This window comes from Sorex araneus, chromosome 6 (genome assembly GCF_027595985.1).
Source record: "Sorex araneus isolate mSorAra2 chromosome 6, mSorAra2.pri, whole genome shotgun sequence".
Taxonomy (NCBI): Eukaryota; Metazoa; Chordata; class Mammalia; order Eulipotyphla; family Soricidae; genus Sorex; species Sorex araneus.
The window spans coordinates 165,090,972-165,116,054 of NC_073307.1; the positions used below are offsets into that span (position 1 = coordinate 165,090,972).

Here is a 25,083-nt window from a genome sequence, read left to right on the forward strand (position 1 = left end):
GACGGACCCCGAGCCCCGCCAGGAGAAATCCCTGAGCCCAGGGTGGGGAGGGAACCTTGGGCACTACCCAAGATTCAGCTCCCTGGGGCTGGAGCGATAGCACAGCGGGTAGGGCGTTTGCCTTGCACGCGGCCAACCCGGGTTCGAATCCCAGCATCCCATATGGTCCCCTGTGCACTGCCAGGAGTAATTCCTGAGTGTAGAACCAGGAGAAACCCCTGTGCATCGCCGGGTGTGACCCAAAAAGCAAAAAAAAAAAAAAAGGATTCAGCTCCCACGCCCTCAAAGAAAATAAACCACTGAGGGTAACTGCACCCCAGCGGGAGAGCGGCCCCCGCCGCGGGGAACCCTGACAGCCCGCAGTGCCGGGCCTCGGGGCTCCGAGCCATCTGATTCGTCTCCGAGAAAAGCTTCAAAGGTGCGTTTCCAAGCACCTTGTTTGCAGTGGGGAACGTTAAAAATACAGTCACCAAATAAAGCACAAGCGGCAGAAACCACGGCGTGAGTTACGGCCAGCACGACGGAGGGGACGCGAGCCAAAACAGAAAGGAAGGCCAAGAGGAGAAGCAAACAGAAGCCAGGGCGAGGGCGGAGAGAAGAGCAAAGGTGGGCCAGGCGGGCGGGCGGGAGGCCACTTCCGGTCAGACGCAGCCTCCAGCAGGGAACGGGCCGTTCCCAGAATTGGGGCGGGGGAGGGTGCTGCCAAGAGCAGACCAGGCCTCGTGGGGGGCACAGAGGTCAGGAGGCCACAGGGGAGGACCCCCCGCTGAAAGAAGGGACAAACACACGTGTTCCAGAAAGTTCCAGGCTGGAACGGTGGGGGGGGGGGGGTGCTGGGGAACTGGGAGATGCAGGGCAGGAAGAAGTGCCGATGTGGGGGACAGAGGGGACACGGGCTGCTGGTGGCCGTGGGGTCGGAAGCTGCCGGGGCCCAGGCGCCTGAACAGGCCCACAGTGCCGGGAAGCGCCTGCTGAGCGGAGGCAGGTGATGAGACGTGGGCAAACAGAGTGGACCCCCCGCCAAAGGTCTGGGACACGGGGACGCCCACGGGGGGCTGCGGGGCCCCCCTCGACCCACGTCTGTCATGCTGAGGTGCTGGGGGACACGCAGTGGACTCAGGGGCAGCTCCAGGTCAGGTGCGTGGCTGTGTGGGCGACGCTCCCCTCCTTGTGGGGGCCCCTCCCCGCCCCAGCCTGGGATTCTGCGCTACTTACACTGGGCAGCTCTGGGAGGGCCGGGGCAGGCGGGGCACACGTGGCCGGCGCGCGGGGTCAGGAGCGCCGGGGCGGCTGGAGAGGTGTCCGGCGGCTGCAGCCCGTCGCCTGCCTGCAAGTGTCGAAATCCCCGTGAGGAGCGGAACCCGCCGCGCGGCTGGGCCGGGCTCCCTCTGGCTTCACACCTCACCCGGGGCAATGAACTCCAGCCCTCAGCCCGCGGGGACCGCCCACAGAGAGGGCGGGCGGCTCCCTGGGCAGGGGGGTGGCCCTGGAGGTCCCCCACCTTGCCAGAGGGCGCCCAGCTCGCCCCGCTCTGGACACGGAGGCGCCCTGGGCCCAGAGAAGCAGAGCCCCGCACGGCGCGGTGAGCCTGACGGGCAGCCCTGCCTCCCGCGTTGGCGTCAACTCAGCACATGGGGCGCAGGGCGGGAGGCTGCAAACCCGCCTCCAGCCCTTCTCGGGCCCCGTGGGCCAGTCTCGGCCGCTAAGAATCCCTCCCGGGCACCAGCCCCACGCAGACACACTCCGCCAGCGGCTTCTGTTTCGAGACACTGGAGACCCCACGCGACGCCGCCGGACACGGGAAATACCTCGAAACCACCAGCCGAGTTACCAGCACCTTCTCTGGGGCTGGCATGTGGTGGAACCGGCTCCCTGCCTGCCACAGCGGGGCCCCTCCACAAGGACCCCCGGGGACCAGTGAGGACCCCAGACAAGCCCCCTCTCCCGGGGGCAATGTGGGGCCGCCCCCTCCCACTCTGCCCGTCCCCTTCTCCCTGCGAGGGGGGATCGTGGGGGCCCAGCACCTCTACCACGTGGTCAGGACCCAATGTCTAAAGCACCTCGTCCCACACGCTCCCCCCGGACCCCGCCGACCCCCACACACCAGCTGGGGCTCCGGGCCGGGCTACTCCCCACATGCAGCGGCCTGCCAGTCCCGGGGGGCGGCGCCAGCCAGGCGGGTGTTTGGAGGAAAGGTCGGGGCCCCTGCAGTGGGGAAAGCAGGGCAGAGGGCACTGGCTCTGCCAGCGCTGCCGTCAGCGGCCAGGCTGCCCCGGGCCACCACCCCACCTGCAGCCGGCACCTGAGTTCTGTTTGCCCGTTACCGTATTGGGCAACACCATCTGGCCCGGCCGAACGGCCCTGGGCCCGTGCCCACCCAGCTCCTCTGCCCAACACTCTCACAGACACACATCCGGCACATGTGTCCAAATAAACACACATACACACATACCCCAACATACTTCTACACACACTGCGCATGTCCCCCAAATACATACACCAGCACATGTCCACATACACACATTGGCACATACTCACACCACATCCCCCAGCACATGTTTACTCACACACTGCCATGTCTGCCCGAACACACACAAACACATGTCCACATACACACACATACCCCAGCACATGTTCACACACACACCACCACCACATGTCTGCCTCAACACACACACACACATATACACACATACATACTGGCACGTGTACACAGACACACACATACTGGTACATGCACAAATACGCCAGTACATATTCACACACACATACCACCACGTCTGCCCCAACACACACAAACACACGTCTACACACATATACACTCACATACATATTCGTCTACACACACACCCACATACATACACAATCCCACAAATACACTTACACACACTCCCACATATACACATACAATATATCTGCACAATTACATTCACACTGACACACCTCTACACATATGCTCACACACTCACACATGTTCCTACCCCTACACACACTTACACACCCCCTCACATACACGCATCTACATACACTTACACGTATCTCCACACATATGTATACCCAAACACACATCCCCACATACAAACACTCATATCCCCCATACACACACTTCCACATACACCCTCATACGTGCCCACACAGACACTCCCCGCCCCAGGGGGCTCATTCTCCCACGACCCCACGCCCCTCGGTGGCCCCAGGATCATCCCGAAGCCCCCCAGGCCGACCCACTGCTGTTGGGAGCGCAGGGCGCAGCCGGCCGCCGGGTCCCCAAAGACTCACCGCGCCACCAGACCTGCCGCTTCTGCTGAGGCTGCAGTGGCCGCCCCGCCCGCCACTGCCCAGGATACAAAGGTCTCGCCCCCGGCCACCGGAGCTGGGCAACGGCCAAGGCTGAAAGCAGGGGAAGGGGCGTGGGAGCGCTGCTCCCCCACAGGCGGCCTGGCTGCAGGGGTGGGGTGCGCGGCAGCCGGAGACTCCGGGCCCAGAGCTGTCCTGGGCCCCTCCCCAAAGGCTGCAGGGGGTCGGAGGGTTGAGGCGGCCGCCCCAGCCGGACCCCCTGACCCAGTGCCAGGAGATGGGGTGGTTCAGCCTCCCAGGAGCCGGCGGGGTGCCAGCCACACCCCTGTGCAGCCTCCAGTGATGAGAGCCTCCGCCTGCCCCCTGCAGCCTCCACTGTCCCACTCCAATGGTTTGGCCACAGGCTCGCACCCATGTCCAGGAGGGGGGTCACTGCAGGCAAGCTACCCACCACCCTCGGGGACAGGGGGCAGGGCCCTTCCAAGCAGCGCCCGGAGACGACCTCCTGCCGGGGTCACCCAAGTTCTGGAGGGCACGTCCGGGCAGAGAGCAGGCTGGGCTGAGAGGCGGGCGCCCCAAGCAGCCGGCGGGCGCGAGCCGCCTCGCTGCCACGGCACCCAGCCACCGGACACGGCACAGTCCCGTCAGGCCACCCCCTGCCGGAACTGCCGCCAGGACTCTGGAATGTTCTTTAGGTGTGAGTGCGGCTTCCACCGCCTCCTCGCCAGCATCTCCCACAGGGCCCACGGGGAGACAGCCGGGGCAGCCTGGCGTGGGCCGTGGACGCCCCCACGGGGAGGCCCGCTGGGCCCTGGGCCATCCATCCCAGACGGCTGGTGTGGGCAGTCCGAAGCGCTGAGAAGGGAGGGATGCGGGAAGCGACGTGCCCAGAGCACACTCCGTGCTGAGGCTTCTGGGCAGGAGGTGACAAGGACACGCGCCTCGACTGCCAGTGAAGAGGAATGACGGGGACTGGGCGGCGGGGAGTGGCCGGGGTCCCTGTTCTGGCTTCGCTGGGTGGCAGCGAGGCCAGGGGACACTGCCCCCCTCCCCCTACACCCCGGAACACAGGGGCAATATTTTCTGCTGTACTTTGGGTTTTTTCTGCCCAGAACTTTGGGTCTGGGCCAAGCCTCGGAGGGGGGGTGCCCTGGGACCCCCATCCACAGCCCGTAGGACCCACACTGGGAGGCTTTCTGGAAGCCTCTACCCCACCAGCGCCGAGTGCCTGCCCCCTCTCCCCTGCCCCCTCTCCCCGCAGGGCCCCGCCGCCACAGGAAGCTCCTCGTCAGACACCGATGACTCTGGGTCTGCTTGGCCCCCACTGTCTCCCCAGTTCTCCCCAGCTGAGCACCCACATCGTGTGGGAATAGGTGAGTGAGTGACTGAGTAAATCAGAGACTCAGTGGGTGAGTGAATGAGAGACTCAGTGGGTGAACGAATGAATGGGTGAATGAATGAGTGGGAGACTGAAGTAATGAGTGGGTGACTGGATGACTGAGTGAATGAGTGATAAGGAAGTTTCCCCAGGCTTCAGTGATGGCACCTGGACTGAAGGCCCGGGGTCCAGTCCCCGACCCTGAGCACCAGTAGGGGTGGCCCCCAAACTGAAAAAGCACCCCCAGAGTCGCCCCCCAAGCAGGGGAGCTGATGTCACATGTTCAGTGTCTGGGGGGAGGGGTCTTGAGCGAAAGCCAGCCACGGCAGTGTAGGAGCCCTCACTGGGGAAGGCAGAGCCGTGGACACTCCAGCCAGCACTTGGGGTCCCCGCAAAGTGGGCTCCTCCTGCAGGCCGGGCTCCCTGCACCCCACTTCCAGCCCAATCCCCAAGAGCGGAGAGCACCAGGCACTGCAGTGGGAGGGGGTGGCCTAGAACCCCCCACCCCAATACACTGGAATTAAAACCTGGGGACCACTGAGAAGAAAAATAATCAAAGTAATAGAGGGGGAAAAAAAAACTATAATTAATCTCCTCGGAGAAATAAGAGGAACTATGGCGTAGAGGCGGCAGCTATTTTAAAAAGGCAACGAGAAAGAGCTCGAGGAAATTAAAAATAGAGTTGCAGACATTTTAAACATAATAAATAGAGGAATTAGGAGACAGTCAGGCCCTTCCCCAGGAGCATAACAAAGAGACTGGCACGTGGCAAATAGAAAAGGTGAGAGAGAGAGAAAGAGAGACACGGACGGACAGACAGACGGAGAGGCAGGCAGGCCGGCCAGCCAATGAGGGCAGCCCCCGGGGGCCGGGAAGGATGCCCTGGATGGTGCCCGGGCCCCACCTGCTCCCTGGGGCTGCTGCCTGGGGCTCCCGTGGGTGCCGGAGCTTAAGGCAGCAGCGTCACGGCCCCAGCAGGCTCTCGGCCCTCACTCTGATCTAGGTCGCTCCTCCTGGGCACTGGGGCCACGGACACGGGCACCTTCTGTCCGGAGCCCTCGCCCACCTGCCCCCCCATTCTGAAGAGGAAGGAAGGAGATGGGGCCGTGAGACTGAGCCCTCCTGGGGAAATGGCCTCCTTTGTGTCCAGCCCGACCAGTGGGTAGCAAGGGGCAGAGGGGACTCCTCCAGGCGGGCTGTAGAGAGGGTGCGAGGGGCTGAGCGAGGGGGAGACTAGGCTCGCTCCTCGCCTTGACGAGGTCCCTGAGCACCAGCAGATGCGCTCCCACCCCCTGGTCCCCCAGGAGGCGGTTTCTCGACAGGCCCACGCTCACCGGGAAGGCGGCGCTGGGGAGTGGGGGCGAGGGGAGTCCTCAGGGTGGGGGTGCAGAGAGTCCTCAGGGTGGGGGTGCGGAGGTCCCTGGCAGCAGTCCGGGAAGCCAGACCCAGGTGACTAGAGGCCAGGGCACGGGGAGGCGTTCCCAAGCTAGCTCAGGGCTTCACACACAAAAAGGTGGGGCTAGACACGCCTCCTGGGGGGCTTCTGGGCGATGGCCATCGGGGAGACCCCCTATCTACTTCAGCTACAGCAGTTCTGGGAGAGCGGGGCTGGGCTGAGGGAGGTGGGCAGGGCCCCCCAGGGGCAGTCTGGGAGGTGGGGGCGGGGTGGTCCTTGCTGCGTGCAGCCTCAGTTCCGGGCAGGCAGGCAGCGGCTGGCATCTCCCTGGGGCTCCTTCTTCCCTCCCCCCTCCCCGAGGTCCACCCCCCCCCATCTTCACGCTTGCCCACAGCTGCCGCCGTGACTCGCACAGATGAGAGACACATGTGCCCGGACCGCAGACACGGCTTCCAGCTTTCCTGTGAGCAGGACGCTGCCATTTCTCGTTCCTTCTCTGTACTCTGAGGGTTTGGTGCTGGAACTGGGGTCTCGCGCATGCCCACGGCTACTCTGCCACCCGGACACGTCCGGTTCCCTTTCCTGCCAGGGTCAACTCGCCCTTCCGCCCGTGTACTTCTGGGATCCATCTAGGTGGATGTCCGTAGAGCTCCTTGGTTTCAGGAACTGTCCCTGTCCCACAGGCTCCTCACATCCCCATGAAGGACAGGAAACTCTGTGCTGCTTTGGGGTCACATTAGGGCGATACCCTGGTCAGTGCTGGGGGACCAGGTGGGATCTAACCGGGCCACCTATGTGCAAAGCATGCACTCGGTCCATTGCATTTTCTCTTCAGCCCGTTTCTGAGTCTTAGCTATTAAGAATTCTGATGTAGAGGCTTGAGGAGATAAGACGTGGCTAAGCGCTCGCAAGCTGCATGTGGCAAGCCAGGTAGATGCCCCAGCACCCCATATAGTCTCGGGCCTGCCAGGAGTGATCCCTGAGCACAGAGCTAGGAGTAACCCCCAAGTACTAATTGCTGTGGTCTAAAGTCCCCACAGAATGTTGAGAATGAGGTGTACTTTCATCCTGAGGTTTCCTGCACCCCATTTTGGGGTGTGAGTCCTTTTCTTCACTTTATGGGGCTCTCTTTCCGCCCCCCAATCACTGACCGGAGGGGCAGACATGCTCCTGGGGGCGGGACAGTCCTCAAAGGGCCCTGCACACTTTGCGCTGTCCGGCTGGGGCAGGGGTCCTACGCATCTGTGCGCCCACAGAAACGCCACCAGATTTCCTTGTCCCCATGGCTTTGGCAGCACCTCTCCTGCCAAACTCTTATGTTATGGTCGGACCTGGATGTCCGCTGAGTGTGACACGGTCTCCCGTGCCGGGATTCACTGCCTTGATGGCTGGAGAGAGGCAGATCCCTTTATGGACAGCCTGGGCAGACACTGGCTGGCCCCGACTCTCTGGGCCACACGCCTTTTTCTTACCGCGAGATCATAAATCTCCAAAGGCTCAGTGGGAGTCCGTTTTCCTCTGAACGCTGCCGCAAAAAAACGGTGGCCAGCAAGTCTAGCAAGAGGACGGGATGGGGAAGTGGGGCGTGCCTTGACAGCTAGACAGGAGGGGACCGAAGGCCCGCCCCGCCAGGGACAGTGGCCTTGAGCCAGAGGGAGAGCATCTCTCTCCTCCTTGGCCACGTGCCTATATTTTCCAGGGCTGCCTGCTGTAAACCATCCCCACGCCGGGCCCCACGGGGACCCAGGCGCCCCCAGGGCCTCTGCATTCTCTCCAGGCTCCGGCACCTGACGCGACCATCCTGATGGCGACAGGACGGCAGCGGAGCCGCTGGTGGGTCTTCCTGCACCGGGCCGCCCAGCACCCAGGTACTGAGTTCAGGCCGCCCCGGCGGGGAGGCAGAAGGGAAGAGCGCTGCACTCTCTGCAGAGAGGAGAAGGGGGGCCTGGATCACTCCTGACAGTGCTCAGGGATCACTCCCAGTGGTGCTGGAGATCAAACCAGCGTCAGTCACACTTCCTGGATCCCACCACTCGCCCAGGGAAGGAGTTTTAAAAGAATTCTGTTCTCGGGGCTGGAGCGATAGCACAGTGGGTAGGGTGTTTGCCTTGCACGCGGCCAACCTGGGTTCGAATCCCAGCATCCCATATGGTCCCCCGAGCACCGCCAGGAGTAATTCCTGAGTACATGAGCCAGGAGTGACCCCTGTGCATCGCCGGGTGTGACCCAAAAAAAAAAACAAAAAAAAAAATTTCTGTTCTCTGAGTGGACGAGCTTGGGTTAGCTAATCTTTTGGAAGCAGCAGAACGGTACACAAGAGACTTCTTCCACCTCTCTTGGGCTTTCCTTAGCCTGGGAGACGGGAAAGCCAAATCCATGTCCAACTTGCATTCGGGAACGTTCCTATAAACTGGCTCCGATGCAGGCCGCAGAGGGAGAGGCAGTGTGTGCTGTTTCTCTCCCGTCCCAGGCCGCGGAAATGCCAACGGTTGTGTGAAATGCAGAATTTCAGATAAATAGCCGTGTTTTCAAAATTGCTTTTGAAAGCAATGCTCTTTCTGTGGATGTTGGCACCAGGCTGGAACCCAGAACCTTCTCCGTGTGAGCCGTTCACACCCTAGCCGCACCAGAACGGGGGAGTGACACGGGGGAACCGCGGGTCCCCAGCACGCAAAGCATATGCCAGCACTTCAAAGCCATCTCCCCGCAAAACAGCAACGTTTGCAAGGTGGAAGGAAGCACATCCCAAGTCATATTTGGGGGCTACCTCAGAATCCCTTGCCACTTCGCTCCACCCGGCAGCCGGACCGAGCCTGCAGGAAAGAGATGTGGACAGGATGCCCGGATGCTGAGGGACCGAGCGGGAGCATGCGGGAATCCAGACTGGGAAGCCCAACTTGGCTTCCCGCCCGGGCCCCCCCGAGCCCTCAGACTGGGTGAATCAGTCAACCTCTGGGCCTCGGCTTCGTCGTGAGTAAGACGAGCGGCGAGGCTCACGATGCTCGGGGGGCCCAGGCGAACATCGCGAACGGAAGAGGCGGAAGCAGCCCTGGTGCATCACCAGCAGTGAAGAAAGTACTTGCTCCCGGCATCGGCGGGACAGTGGGCCTGAGGCCAGCCCACCACGAGGCCCAGGGGCGCTGCCCAGCATTCGAAGGCCTGAGTTCGTTGAGGCTTTCGCGCCCCCTTGGTGAGAGCACGTCAGAGAAGGTGACAGAGGTGCTCCCATGCCAGCCCCTGCAGGGGCCACAGCCAGAGGGCAGCTCAGGGGCCTGGAACTGGACCCAGTGGGGCCACCGATGACACAGCCACTGGCCAATGGGACCACCAAGCCCCTGGCACCTCCACACAGCCACGGCAGCAGAGGGCTGAGATGCTCTCCCGGGCCTCAGACAGGAAGGCGGTGCCCCTTCTCCCACTTTCCCGCTTGGCTACAGAACCAAATAAAAAAAAAAAAAAGGCCTCTGTTTCTCTTTGAAGGCCTGACGCAGTGCAGTGCGTCTAATCCCGCCCAGAGGCAGGAGCCAGAGGAAGAAATGGATTAGCGCCCCCCCCCCCCCCGCCCCACCATGTATGACGGGCTTCCAAGCCTCACTGCAGCCTAATTAACCTGGACAACATCAAAAACACAGGCGCCTTTGATAATCTCATGACGGGAAATGCTCCTTCCGGTTCCGAGGGCCGGTTTCCGCGCCCCTCCCTCCGTCCCTGGCCTCGCTCCCTCCCTTTCTTACCTACGAGTCACTCGCAGGCTGAAGCGTGAGGATTTAAAATAATTGCTGTTGGATGTGCTTGTCAAATGTCTGCTGTGCTACAGAACCGCCCCCTCCCCTCCTGGGAGTGAGAGAGAGAGAGAGAAGTGACAGAGAGAGAGAGAGAGAGAGAAGTGACAGAGAGAGAGAGAGGTGGCAGACACACACTCCCATCCAACCCCCTCAGAGCTGCCCCCAGGGACCCAGCGCCTCAGCAGTTTGGGGTCACCTTCATCTCTCCCGCCCCCTCACCCCCCGTGAGTCAAGAGGGGCCTGGTTACCTCTCTCTCCGCTACCTCCTGCCTCCTTTCATTTCCACGGCCTCCCGCGTGGGGAGGGCGTTAGTCCGCCAACCACGGCCCGCGGGCTGGTCGGAAAACGGCAGCAACGCGCCAGGCTCCCGCTCTCGTCTCGAAACCCTCCTCGAGGGCCCGGGACCAGCTCGCCACCCGGCCCGAGGCTCACGAGGCCTCGGGTTCAATCCCTCATCCCCAGCTCACGCACGATCGGGTCCCCAGGAAGCCAGCAACTGGGGAGCAGAGCCGAGAGGCTCTGGAGCAGACGGGGAGGCCCCGTTCAGCCGTTCGGATCTGCGTCGCAGACTTTTTGTTTGTGGTAGTTTGGGGGTGACACTGGTGGTGCCCGGAGGGACTGTGAGGAACCAGGGGTCCAGGGATGCCGCCCTTTGAACGTCTCCCCGGTTCTGCCTCAGGCTCCCGGTCACTCAGAAGACTGTGAACACGGCACGGGTGGCCCGGCGTGGAGCTTTAGGAGGTGCCCACCCGGGGGTGAACACACGTTACAGGGGTGCTGCTTGCACTATCCAGGGCTCCCCAGAGGTGTGGAAGCCCGTGAATGTGCACAGGGGACCCTCCCCCGGGAGCTGCTGTGTGCCCAGCTGACCCCCAGGCCCTCCCTGGTCCCGGGCTGAGGGCTGGACGTGCAGCTCCTGGGGACAGACGGAATCTGGCCCGGAACCTGCTCCGGCATGTGGGGAGAAACTCACTTCCCAGCGGGCTCAAGTCTCACCACAGTCCCCCGGGATCACCCTCATTTCCCTGGCAAGAAAGAAGATTCCCAGGCCCGCGGGACACACCAGACAAGACTCGTCCAGCCCGAGGTTCCGGTGCTGGAGTCTCCCACGGAGTCTCCCACTCGGCGCCTTGCTCCCAGGGCCATGAACCAAGCTAGCCTAGAGTGAAAAGCTGGGGTCCTGCCGTGAAAAGGTCGGGGTCTTCCCAGGCCGAGGCGGCAGGCTTCAGTCTGTTTCTGCAGAGCCGTGTGGTCATGTGACTCCCCGACACAGAGATCACACAGCCACTGTCCACCTCAGGGGCCGGGGACACGGCCCAAAGGCTGAAGCGCAGGTGGCCCGAGTTCCATCCCGCACCACGTGGGCCCCTGAGGTCCGCTGGGAGTAGCCCCGAGCATTGCCAGGTGGGGACCATAAGGCAAAAACGAAAAAGTGCAGCTCCTCCGCCTGCAACTGCCCCTATGAAGTGTGCTCCTGGGGTCAGAGCAGTAACACAGCGAGGAGGCGCTGGACCTGCACGCAGCCGACCCGGGTTCAATCCCCGGCATCCCAGATGGTCCCCCGAGCCCTACCAGGAATGATCCCTGACTCCAGAACCAGGAGAAAGCCCCTGAGCACTGCCAGGTGTGGCCCTCAAACAAACAAAAAAAAAGTGTCCCTGCCCCCCACCTCCCCACCCCCCGCCCTACCCCCAGGCCCAGGCAATCACCCAGCTACTCCGCATCTCTGCGGCTTCGCCCGCTCCAGCCTCCCTAGAGAGAAGCGCCAGCTCTCGGGCCTATTACTCCCTGAGCAGGTCAGCCAGTTTCTCCAACGCGGTGGCGCCCTTCATTTCCTCAACTGCCAAATAACAGCCACTGTCTGGAGGCCACATTTTGTTCATGAGTCATCAGCTGATGGATGCGGGGCCGTTTCTCTGGGGCCATGGCCTTCGTGTCTTGCCTTGGGTGTTTATTTTCACTCTCTTGGTTCTATACTTAGGAAGGGGCTTTGTGGGGGGGCGTAAGGTGCACCTGGGTTTAACTGCCTGAGGAACTGGCAGCTCTGCAGAGCAGCTACTCTAGTTTGGTTTGGTTTGTGCTGTCAGTGGTTTTTTGGGTTTGGTTTGGTGCCACACCCGGTGGTACTCAGGGGTTACTCCTGACTCTTACTCGGGAATCACTCCTAACAGTGATCGGGGGGACCATATGGGATGCCAGACATTAAACCTAGACCAGTCGCAAGCGAGGCAAGCACCCTACCCCCGGACTCTCTCTCCAGCCCACCGGCTGCCTGAGAGAAGTCCAATCGCTCTCCGTCCTCCCAGACCCTGGGAATCTCTCCCACCCCCCATCCCACCTTTTCTCCTCTTTGTTGGTGTTGTAATAACCGGGTTCACACAACTTGGCAGTGCTCACACGCTTGACTGCAGTGCTCACGAGGGCTCACGGGGCCACACATAGCCGTGGCTCTTTCTCTCGCTCTCGCACACAGGAGGGGGTAGATTGGACAAGAAATGATTTCATGGTGGTGCCCAGGATCTCCCACAGCACAGTGGCTAGGATCGCACTTGGCATGTGGGCTGGCACTGGGGATCGAATGAGGGGTCTTTTACCTGCAACGCAGGTATTCCACTACTGAGAGGTTCCTGGGCTCTATCAGTCTTTTGTATGTGCTGCCCAGCTAACAAACACGCAATGCGCAGATCTCTTAACTTCTCATTTCGCTTCTCCCAAGAGCTAAGGCTATTTTGATGTGACTAGTGGCCATGTGTGTATCTCCTCTGGAGAAATGTACATTCAGAGCATTTGTCCACTTTGGGGTGGTGGTGGAGTCAGTGCTGGGGATAGAAACCAGGACCCCCTCTTTGTTAGTTTTTAAGTTGGATTCTTTTCTTTTTTAAGAACTTTTAGCATTTGTTGTGGGGTCACACCCAGCAATGCTTGGGGGCTGCTCCTGGCAGTGTCGCAGGGGTACGCATTGCCTGGGGCTGAGTCTGGCCACTGCAGCTCACTGAGAGTTCCCTCCCTCTCTGGCTTCTGTTGAGTCAGAAGGGTTCTTTATACCCCAGGTACAAGTTCCTTCTCGAAAGGGCTCTGTGAAATGTTCTCCCATTCACTGAGCCGCCTCCATTGACAAGGCCCACTTCCTCCGTCTCATAATGCCTATCGCCTACGATCATCTTGACACCGTATCTGTGTTTTATTTTCTTGCTTCCCCTCCCACCAGGCCCTGCGGGTTTCCTCTGGAAGCCGCGCTGGCCGGGGCTCTCAGCCGGCAGACCAGGCTGTGTCGGCTGGACTTGAGCGCCGTGGGCTAAAGGTCCTTCTTTCCCACTGACATGAAAGCGCCTCGACGGTCTCAGCATTTGTCAAAGGCCAACTGTATGTAAACACGAGTCATTTCCAGGTTCTTGCCATCGGTCCAAGTTCGTGTCTGCCCACTGGGCGGCCACGGCCAGGGCCACTGCTGCCCAGAGAAAGTTCTGAAATCGGGGAGCGGTTCTCTTTGGTCTCATGATTCTTCCAGCTGTTCTGGTTTCCCTGAATTTCAAGCGAAGTTTAGGTTCCTCTTATCAACGTCTACAAATCAAGGTAGCTGGAACTGGGACAGAGATTCCACGGAAAACGTGGGTTTGGAGCTATTGTCATTGCAGCAATATTCCATGTTCCCCGTGGGGAGGGTGGGTGGTGTCCACTCTGAGGTCCTTCTTTGTTACAGTTCTCAGGGCGCAGGTTTTTTGCTTTTCTTGTAACTCCTAAATGCTCCATTCCTTTTGACACAACTGTAAATAAGTTACTTTGTTTTCAGGGGACTCACTGCTGCCATATTTAAAAGCAGAACAAAACAAACAAAAATCCCCAGCTGCTTCCCATATTGATTTTGTGTCCTGCACCCCAGTTCCCTCAGATTCTCAGGGGCGTACTGAGGTGCTCTTGTACAGGACAATCTCAGCAGCAAACAGACACTTCTGCCCCTCCTCTCGGGCCGCAGCCTTCCTTCTCTCCTTAAGATCCCTGGCAATCATACTTGGAACGGGTGCTGCTGGTGGGTGCATGTGCCTCGGGAGATCAGGCTGGTGGAAAAATCAATCCCATCCCCACCCAATTCAGGCTTATCCCTACATCTCAGAAAAGAACTACGGAGTAAGAGCTGGAGCGAGAGCACAGCGGGAGGGCGCTTGCCTTCCCAAACTTGCACACGGCCCATCCAGATTCAATCCCCGGCACCCCACATAGTCCCCCGAGCCTGCCAGGAGTGATCCTTGAGCTCAGGGCTAGGAGAAAATCTTGGGAACTGTTGAATGTACCCCATCACCCCCACAAACCCCAAAAAAGGAACTTCGGGAGATGACAGGGAAGTCAAATAGTTTTAGTTAGGAAGTATGAGAGGAGAGACCCCTATAAAGGGAAAATAAAGAAAATGCACAGCGCCAGCTGGGGTGGGGGGGACCAGGCCCGAGTGCGAGGGGTAACAGGGATCAGACACCCCAGTTGGGGTGGGGTGAGCAGGCCGTGCACAGCTGCTGCGTGGGGCTTTCTGTGTGGGTCAGTAATTGCCGAGGCCGAGGGTCTTCCTCACTGCGGGTGCCACCAGGGCTCTGGCTCCTGCTGTGTCCACTCTGAGGGGTGGTGGGCGGTCCAGCCCGCAGGAAGGGAGCGGAAGCAGAGCTCCTCTCAACTCACCCTGGTTTCACAGCATCGCAAAACTGACTGCCAAGGGGTCTTCCCTGGTCACTTGCAACCAATTCTGATTTGAAGGAGGCCCAGTCCTGAATAGGCCGGTGTGGGCCCCATAACAATCTCTAGAATGATCTCTAGGGGCTGGGAACTTGACTCGAGGGCTGGAGCATGCGCCCCACCTGCAGGGGTCCTGGGTTCGATCCCCTGCGCTGTAGGGTCCCCTGAGCCCTGCCAGAGGAGCCCCCAGCAGGTGTGGCCTAGGAAAGAAAAGAAAGAAACTTGAACTGGAGCAATAGTACAGGGGAAAGGAACCTGCCTTGCAAGGGGCCAACCAAGTTCAACCCCCAGCCCACCCAGGAGTGACCCCTGAGCACAGAGCCAGGAGGAAGCCCGGAGTGGGTATGGCCCTACCCCCCCAAACATAATAAAGATGAGAATACGCACCATGCCCGAGGTTGCTGGCTGACCCCCCACCTTTCCTGCCTGCCAGCTCTCAACCCTTCTCCACAGCAGGTGCCCGGCCAGTGGGCAGCCGTGTCTTCCCGGGCCAGAGTCCTGCGGTAAGGACCCAGTTCCTCCAGACTGAGGGCGGCCTTTGCCCCACAGTGTGCCCGGCAAGGGGCCGAGTGGGCACACTGCCTGCAGCGCTGGCCACCCCCCACTGAACGCCTGACATGCAGGGACCCGCATCTCCTCTCCGCCTGAGCAGGCCGTACTTGAATGGGCTCGTTTCTCTCGGGCGGCAGGAGGCCATGGGACCGTAAGCGCCCCGGGGCGGCTGCATGGGGCCAAGGCTGGCAGGACCTTACAGGAAGCCAGGATTTAGGGGCTTGAGCAGGGAGCCCCAGGTGACAAACTGCCTTTCCCGTTCTGTCCCAACCCAACGGCCACCTGCTGGGTGCCAGCCGCCCACCCGAGAGTGAGGTGAAAGGTCGGGCCAGTGAGAACCGTGGGAATGAGCCGCAGCTCCGAGCACTGTGGGGTTGGGTCCCCTTCACACATGTGGCTCCAACTGTAGCTTCACGCAGTGGCCCTTCTCTGCAGTGTATCGGCTACGGTAATGGACACTGCTCAGTGCAGCCATGAGGGTGCTTGCCTTGCATCCTGCCAGCCCTGGCTTGATCCCCAGCACCCCATGTGGTCCCCTGAGCACCACCAGGAGCGATCTCTGAGCACAGAGCCAGAAATGTGCCTGCAGGGTCCACCCCCAGTCAATGGTAGAGACTCTGCAGGTGCTAGGATGTGGGCTACCAGGGCTGTCCACGCACCCCGCACCGCTTCTGAACCCCTGGCCACTCCCACACTAGGGGTCCCGCACTGGGCCCCATCTCTGCTGCTCTGTATCAATAGTTCTAGAGCTCTGGAAGGGAAGGGACATGCAGCCAAGGGCTGGGGGGCAGGAAAGGGGGTCTCAGTTGGGGGAAACAGATTCTGGATCAGCCAGAAAACTGCTCTGGGCACAAGTGGCTCCAACAGCCCAGGCGCCTGCCTCCTGGCTCCTTGGTTTTATTTTGGGGTCACAACTGGCAGTGTGGGGGGTGAAACTCCCCCCGAGGGGTAGGGTGTCACTACCGGCATGCTAAGCAGCCCCTCTGAATCATCTCCGGAGGCATCCCGGCCAACGGAGCAAAGGGCGGCTGGACACCTTACTCTAACAGAGCCAGAGACACCAGTGGGCCAAGCGCAGACCCTCGATGCTGGAGGCCAGTTCCATCCCTGCCCCTCATGGCAGGGACCCCAACAAAGAGCAGGGCGCAGTTTCTGAGCACCACAGAATGTGGCCCCCAAACCAACTGTCCAGCCAACCTGGACCTCTCAACTTGCGGGTCCCTTGGGAGCGGGCCTGAGGGGTCGGCAGGGGAGGGGATGCACGTGCCCACCCATGCCATTCCTTATGAAAACTGCCCCACATTGATGTAGGGAGCCGACTCTGCCACCTTCCAGCTGCCCCGAGATGCCAGCGAAGCTCTGACTGGGTGTGAGCAGCGGCACAGACCGCTGGGACAGCGGGATTCCTGTGCTGGCAGAAACTCTGTTGAGTTTGCCCCTGGCCCTGGCACAGAGCCCCAAGCTCGCCTGGAGCTGCCCAGGCAGTTGGCAGAGCGGAGTCTGAGCTCAGGTGGTGTCTCTGGGAGCCTGAGAACCCCGTGTGTGGGCTGGCTGCCCAAGCAACCAACCAGGGCACGGGGGCTGGACACGTGGCACGGGCTCCCAGGAGTGAAGGGGTCTTGCCAGTAGAGAAGCCTCCAGAAGCCCAAACAAATAGTCTCGCCCCTCCCCAACCATGCACCATTCCCGCCCTAAAGAACTGACGAAAGGGGGACAGTGCTCGCCTCTGCCCTCGGCTCTATACCCCCACTGCTATTTAAGGGACCAGACGCCATGCTGGGGAGGGGCCTCCCTGCTTGCAAAGCATGTGCTCGGTGATCTCTCCCCAGCCCAGAGAATCTTCCAAGGAGTTTTAGTAGCAAAACCAGTGGGCATTCTTGGAACATACCTTTGTTTAATAAGATGAACACTCATGGGGTTGAAGAAGACGGCAAAGGCACTGCCCTGCGCGCGGCTGACTAAGATTCAATCCTGGTACCTGGGCCCCAAGCACCTCTGGGAGCACTAACCCTGCAGCACGAGCCAGGAGGACTGAGCACCTCTGGGAGCACTAACCCTGCAGCACGAGCCAGGAGGACTGAGCACCTCTGGGAGCACTAACCCTGCAGCACGAGCCAGGAGGACTGAGCACCTCTGGGAGCACTAACCCTGCAGCACGAGCCAGGAGGACCGAGCGCCACGGGGAGCACTAACCCTGCAGCACGAGCCAGGAGGACTGAGCACCTCTGGGAGCACTAAACCTGCCGCACGAGCCAGGAGGACTGAGCACTTCTGGGAGCACTAACCCTGCAGCACGAGCCAGGAGGACTGAGCGCCATGGGGAGCACTAACCCTGCAGCACAGAGCCAGGAGGAGCCCCCAGCATTGCCAACTGTGCACCCCTCCCCCCGCCATGGACATAACCCAAGATTTAAGGCAAACAAGGAGCAAGAAATGTCCCTGCATCTTGGAAGATTTTTACAGTTACACAGAACAGTCTAGAATTAATGACTTCAGAGAGCAAGATGAGAAAAAGAGTTAAAGTAATCCCAATTGAAAAACGGCAGAAGAGACGAACAGACACGCCTCTGAAGAGGACATACGTCTGGCCAATAAGCGCGTGGAAAAGTGCTCACGGCCAGGAGAATCACAAGCCCAAACAACAACGAGGAGGCGCCTCCCAGCAGTGAGGGGTAAGAGCCAGGAGGCCAGGCTTCCTGCTGCCGCCACAGCAAAGGGGCTCGGAGATCACGCCGCAGAAGAGAAAAGGCAAATGGGAAGGACGAACCCAACAGCTTTGTGGTTTCGTGTGCAACCCCGCATCCGTATGCCTGGAACTGGTCCCACCGCGCCCGCGTCTCCTCCTGCAGTGCTCCCAGGCCCCAGCACTGACGGCATTTTACCCCGAGTCTGCAGTGGGTCCCTGTGGTGCTTCCTTCCCCTCGGGAAGCCTCTCTCGCCCTGGGCCACTCCCGGGGTCAGAGGGCGACCTCTTCCCAGTGTTTTTTATTCCTGTGGGGCTCATCCCAAAGTATTACAAGCAACTGTGCAATTAAAAAAAATGTCAGTGATGGGGCTGGAGCGATAGCACAGCGGGTAGGGCATTTGCCTTGCATGCAGCTAACCCAGGTTCAATTCCCAGCATCCCATATGGTCCCCTGAGCACCGCAAGGAGTAATTCCTGAGTGCAGAGCCAGGAGTAACCCCTGAGTATCACCCGGTATGACCCAAAGAGAAAAAAAAAATGTCAGTGAGAATGGCATACAGGAAACGCTCAGTGTGGGTGGGGAATGTGCCCACACCGGAAGCTCACGGGCCACTGTGGGAATGTTGCCTGATCCAGCCTCTCTGGATTTCTACATAAGGTAAGAATGTGGCTCCTGGGGCTGGAGCGATAGCACAGCGAGTTGGGCGTTTGCCTTGCATGCGGCCAACCTGGGTTTGAATCCCAGCATCCCATATGGTCCCCTGAGCACTGCCAGGAGTAATTCCTGAGTGCAGAACCAGGTGTGCATCGCCGGGTGTGACCCCCCCCCAAAAAAAAAATAAAAGCAAAAAAAAAAAGAATGCGGCTCCTGGGACTGGAGCCATAGCACAGCAGGGAGAGTGTTTGCCTTGCACACAGCTGACCCGGGTTCGATTCCTAGCATCGCATATGGTCCCCGAACACCGCCAGGAGTAATTCCTGAGTGCAGAGCCAGGAGTAACCCCTGTGCATCACAGGGTGTGACCCTGCCCCCCCAAAAAAAATGCAGCTTCCGTATGACATGGGACCCACCACATCAGGAGAGACCAACTTTTGTTGGGGTTAAAGTTGGGGAGGGCTTGTGAGCCTGAACCCTTAACCTGGGGGGACCGAGCTGGACAGAGTCAGCCAAACGGACTTGGAGGACCCCCAATGGCATCTGCAGAGTGTGGGCAAATGGTGAGGAAAATTCCAAACTGTCTGGTGCCAGGGAGCTCTGAGGCAAGGCCCCCCGCCAGTGAAACTGGAGAAAACGCTTCTCCCCGAGGGCTGTCAAGGGGCAGCCAGAACCAGGGAACTGTAGTCACCCCGCCCCCTGCCCCATTTCACACACACGAGCATTAGCCAGTGGCGCTCTGGGGTGACGAGCTGTGAGCGGGACCTTCCCATCAGCAGAGTCAGGGGGCCGGGGGCACAAGGGCTCGACTCAGTGGCTCCCACTCACCCCGCAGGCGCCCAGAGGACCCAGAACCTTCAAGGCAGGTTCTCAGAGCTGGCCCTGGTCTGACTCAGCTCTGCCTGCTGTGGGACGGCGCCCAGGACACTGCCCCGCGACAGCGCCACATGCCCTGTGGCCCCATGCCGTCTACCCGTGTCCACGGCACCAGGCCAGGGGGCAACAAGGCCCAACCTGGGCCCAGCCTGCAGAGAAGGAAAAGCTGTCGAGGGGCACCACCCAGAGTGGGGGGGCCCTCTGTGCTCCCCACTCACAGTTTACCAGCAAGAAGGTCTCAGGGGGCCTCAGTGCCCGTGGCAGGTGCCCCTGGCCTCTGTTCCAAGCACCCGTTCCCCGCCATGGCCCTGCTCAACTGGCCCTTCTGTGTGGATAGAAGCATCTAGAGCTGTGTTTGCTCGGCAGGGCTGGGCGGGGAGGGCCTTCCTGACCTAACCCATCTGCTCCCTCATCTCCCTCCCTCTCTCTGATCTCTATAATCAGTTTACCAGCTTCCAGATCAAAGACAGGGAGAAGAAAGGGGGCTAGGGCAGGGGGGGGGGAGAGAAGGAGGGAAGGCCAGCCAGGAGGGAGAGGGCCTGGAAGCTGCAGGGGAGAAGCAGGGGTGGCGGTCCAGGAAGGCACCTGCGCTCTCCAGGTCAGGGGAGGAGGTGGCGGCCTGCAGGTGGAGCTGTAGGAAGCGCTTCAGGAAGAGGGGTGGCACCTGGCTCTGTCTGTCACCAGCCAGGCAGCTCGGCATGGGTAGGGCCCCAGGGGCCAAAAGAAGGCTGGGGTGGGAGGTGGCGGGGGCCGGGCAGGCTAAATCCTCTCTGCCGCCGAGACAGCCACCAGGGCCACTGCCCTCACGAGAAGCAGAAGAGTCGGCACCGGGAGACACAGCGACGGTGGCAGGCACCGAGGGCAGGCTGACCCCAGGATAAGCAGGGGCGTGGGGGCGGCCTCCGGGAGACCAAAGAGAGCCCAGACTGCCGTGGCGGACAGCACTGCTGACCCTGGCACGCAGGCAGCGGCTTCCCGCCGGCACTCGCACCGGACCCGAGTGTCCCTGAGCACAGCCCTGCACGTGGGGTGTGACCCACAGGAGACCTCGCCCCACGCTCAGGGGCAGGGCAGACAACCCTCCTCGGATTCTTCCTCACCCAGGGGGGCCTGTGCTTGAGCACTCTACAAAGCCACGACAATACAGGAGCGGGGTTCGATCCCTGGTGCCGCACGGTCCCCTGAGCATGGCCACATGCGGCCCCAAGCGAAGAAGCAAGGACACTGCTTGTGCACCCGCTGCTCACCCAGTCTGCTCCCACGTCTCAGCTGGTGGAGCTGAAGGAAGCTCTGAGCATGGGTGTGGAAAGAGCTCCTTGAGAACCTGCTTCCAGTCTTTTTAGGGGGAGGTCTGGTTTGGTGGCTCCGTCTGGCAGTGCTCGAGGGATACTCCCAGATCAGTGCTCAAGAGTCACTCCTGGCAGTGCACAAGGGATCACATGGGGCCTGGGATGAAAGTTGGGCCTCGAGTGCCTCGAGTCTGTGCTCCGGCCGAGGGGTCACTGCAGGCCACAGGGCGATTTACTCTGACTTGTTTTGGGGCTGCACGTGTGACTCAGGCCAGAGATGCAAGCCTGAGGGTCTGGTCTTGGGCCTGGCAGTGTCGGGGGCCAGCAGGGGCCAGTGGTGCCAGGGATCAGATCTAGGGCTGAGCACACAGTTGGCATGTGTGAGGCCACTGAAACTGTCCCCTGGCACCACACCTGCTCTCTGAAGTCCCTGAGCAGCACTGTCCCCCCAAGCTGCCCAGCAACTGCCCAGCACCCGTCTCTCGGCACCGGCGCCCACACGCTCCCTCCCCTCCCCTTCCTGCCCACAGCGGCCACCCTCAGGGGGAGGGCATCTCACTGTGGGTCTGGCTGGCGTGTCCCTCGTGGCTAATGCTGCGGAGCACTTTTCTGTGTGTTCACTGACCAGATAGGCAGCGGATGTGGCTCAGAGGTGGCGTGGATGTGTCTGTCGCCTGTCTGGGGCCCTGGGCTCCACCCCTGGCTCCAGCAAACTGAAACAGCAGCATTAATCCCCCTTCCTTGCCCAGGATGACCAAAAAGTAAGAAAGAAAAATAAAACTACAAAGAATCCACATAACGATGGGGCCGGAGCGATAGTACAGCGAGGAGGGTGTTGACCTTGCAGGTGCCAGCCCAGGTTCAGTCCCCAGCACCTCAGATGCTTCCCCGAGCCCCACCAGAAATGATCCCTGAGCACAGCGCCAGGAGTAAGCCCTGAGCACTACTGGGTGTGACGCAAAAAAAAAAAAAAAAAGAAAAAGAACAGACACGCCAAGGAGCACACGGGGAACTAAAGAATACCAGGAACGGAGACAGCGCCAAGAGCTGGAACATCTGCTCCGCGTGCGGGAAACCCAGGTTCTAGCTCCGGTGCTACACGGGCCCGAGCACTGCTGTGCGACACCCAAGCACTAAGCTGGGAGTAGCTCCTGAGTTCTACCAGCATGGCCCCCAAACCAGCACATAAATGCCTAAACACAAAAGTGCCACACAGCCACAGGCCAGACTTCTTACTGCGCAGGCGACATTCCAGAGCCAGCACGGGGCCCGTCAGAATAGCATCTGCCTTCATTTTCAGAAATCGGTGAGATGATGCTAAAATATGCAGGAAAATCTACGGGGACCAAGAACAACTGAGGCAATCACGAACAAGAGCAACAACCGGAGAGCCGCAGCCTTGGCACTTTCGACAAGGCAAATCTCTACTAATTGAGACAGAATGGCACTGGGGTGTGGACAGACAGACGGATCAGAGGGACAGAATCGAGGCCCAGAAATAATCCTCATGTTCACGGTCAACTCCTATTCCACCAGGGCATCAGGACAATCCAGGTTTGCCTGAATGGCAACAGGACACCGTCCCCCTGGGTACAGAAGGTACAAGATGCTGACCACAGACCCAGACACTGGTCCTCAGAATACACCCGCATCCCGGTGGCCCTGCATAGGCCATGGCAGGAAACACAGACCAGCGCTTCCTCAGAATGAAGAGGGCCAGGAGGCGACAACAGACCGAGCACTTGATGGCATGAGGGAATCCAGACTGGATCCCAGCACTGCTAGCTCCCAAAGCCATGTCCCCCCGACTACAGGGCATGGAGTAGTCCCTGAGCACTGCCAGGTGTGGCCCCAAATAAGCAAACATGGGGCACACTAGTACTTGCGACAAAACGGGTGACTCCTTAGGCTCCCTGAAGTGAAGAAAGTTGGACACCAAGGGCTCAACAGCGAAGAGGCACCTTCAGAGATCTGGGGGTGCTGCCAGACCCCACTCCCAGGAGAGTGGAATGGCAAGAGACTATGGTCAGGGACTGAGAAGGGGTCTCTGCCCACCTGGGGTAGGTGAGGAGACCCCCCTCACTCTCCCACCCCTACTACCTCCGGGCCATCCCCAGCAGGCCTGCCCCCACCAGGCTGTGCAGGGGTCTCCCTCCCTCCCCTTGCCCCCCTTACTAGCTCCTGCAAGCTTTGCCAACAGAGCCCGGGCTGGCTTGGGGCCCTGTGCCCGGGCACCAGCAGGATGAGCCGGCACTGAGACCCTGGGAGCGGGGCTGTGAGGCGGGAGAGGAGAGAGTGGAGGCCACATGAGCGGGCCAGAGCTGCAGGCAGGAAACAAAGCCCCATTCAGGCCGGACCAACAATAGGCCCTTGTCCTCTCCTCGGCCCGGGCCAGGCTGCCCGGCAGAGTGGGAGGGCCCAATGGGCAGCCCCCCAGGCAGGACTCCCCCCAGACAACGCAAAGGAGGGTGAGCCCCATTTCGAGGAGCCAATCTGTGTGGGCCTCTAAGAAAGGCAGCAGCCCTGGGTGTGGACGTGGGGCCCTGGGACAGCCCCACAGGACATCTGCACAGGAAGGACCAAAGGGCCCTCAGCAGGCTGCAGGGCTCCTCGTCTGGGTTTGGAGAGCTCAGAGGGGGACTTGCAGGCACAGGCGAGGGCCTGAGGACAGGGCAGGGACCTTGGGTAGCTTGAAGCATCTGTTCAAGGAGAGGCACCTGGAGCAAGAAATCAGGGCTCAGCCCACAGCTGGCTGCAAGCAAGGCTGCGATGGAGACACTCCAGTCAGCCGGGGCCCATCAGAACTGCAGCTGCCTTTATTTTCAGGAGTCAGTACGTGATGCTAAAATCTGCAGAGAAATCCACGGGGACTCAGAACAGCTGGAAGAATCACAAACAAGAGCTCAGATGGGCTCAGCCCACAGCTGGCTGCAAGCGTGACGCCTTCCGGGCTCCACAGTCTGCGGTTCTCAACTCACACACACGGTCTGTGGGACTGACTACCAGATCCCCAGTGCCATACAGAGTTGGGCACAGTGACATGTACAGACGTCCTCCACCCCTGCCCATCCCAGGCCTCCGTGTTTGGGTTGAGGGTCTTGCTCCCCATTTCCTTACAGGGTGACCCCCCACCAACCTCCCAGCCTCCTGCAGTCACGGTGGTCAGGGTGGCAATGGGGACAGAGGCCTGTCTGCCCACTGCCCGAAGCTGTCCACATGGACCCATGATGCTCCAAGAGTCTGTCAGCTCTCCACGGGGGAAGAAATGAGTGAAATGGAGAACAGAGGCCAGGGAGGGCTTTGCAGAGTGGACACGAAGCGCGATGCCCCAAGCAGAGAACCTTGCCCTTGGCCCATCTTGTTAGAGGCTGCTGGAGAAAGAGCAAGAGTCATCAGAGGCTTCTGCTGACAGACAAGGGCCCACGAGTGACAGAACCCGGGCCATCGGAGGAGAAACACGTGAACAGATCACGGGTGCTGGGTCCTATGGCAGCGGCGCCGCCAGGCACACAGGCGCTAGGCACAGGTCTGAACCTGAGCTCTGGCTCTGCAGGCAGCTGACTCGGGGCCTCAGTTCCTGGCTGGAGCCCCGTTTCCTCTGTAGCACCTGGCATTCCAGGGGGTCCTAAGGGGAGGAGCCGAGCAGGGCTGTGGTGGTCCTTCTCACGGGTACTATCCTCTCACTGTCGCATTCTTTTACATCATTTTCACTCTGGCTGAGGACAAAGAAAGGAGTGAATGCAGAGCCAACCAAGAACTCAGACGGCCAGCCTTCCCCAGCGCTGGGGGGGTCTCCCCCATCTATAGGGGGGAAACGCCTCCCCCACCTCATTCATAATTGGATCCCTTCCCCGACTGCCACTGTCCTGTGTCTGTGGAGACTGGGGGTCCTTTGTCTGGATAAGGCCCTCTGGATCTACCATCTCAGGCAGGCTTTCAGGGGCGAAAAGGGGTCTCAGGGCGGGGAAAGTGGGAACTGTGGTCACAGGGCAAGACTTCCGGGCTAAAACCAAAAGAAACAGAATAAAGGCAAGAAGCGGTGGGGGAGTGCGACACCTCACCCTGCTCTAGCTCCAGGGTGCCTGGTCTTCCCTGCTCTGTCCCCTGGCTCCTGTCCCTCCCATACCCCTGCGAGGCTGCAGGCGGCAGGGATAGGCGCGTGCACCCACTGCTGCCCAGTGGCACTGTCGGTACTGCCTCGGAGCACTGGCCTGTCCAGGATGGCTCTTAGCAGAGACGCGGGGGGGTGTGCAGGGGGGCTCTGGGAATATTCCCATTCTGGAAAAGAACTAGCTCTCAGAGCAAAAGGAGGCAGAGAGCTTCCACCTGGCAAAGTTTTTTGCAATTCTGCCACTTCTCTTTCCCCTCGAGAATCTAGGACTCTCCAGCGTAGGGAAAGTTAAAACAGATGGGCCGGAGGCTTGTGGCTTAGAGGTATGACAGTACCCAC

The 25,083-nt window shown here is 60.4% G+C and overlaps 1 protein-coding gene across 1 annotated transcript in view; it reads right to left on the reverse strand.

Moving 5' to 3' along the window:
* Positions 1–25,083, reverse strand: part of PC (pyruvate carboxylase) — a 72,415-nt gene that overhangs the window by 16,956 nt on the left and 30,376 nt on the right. The window contains exon 3 of the mRNA XM_055141610.1: positions 1,216–1,327. The gene's annotated coding sequence lies outside the window, so the exon portion shown is untranslated. The remainder of the gene's footprint in view (positions 1–1,215; positions 1,328–25,083) is intronic.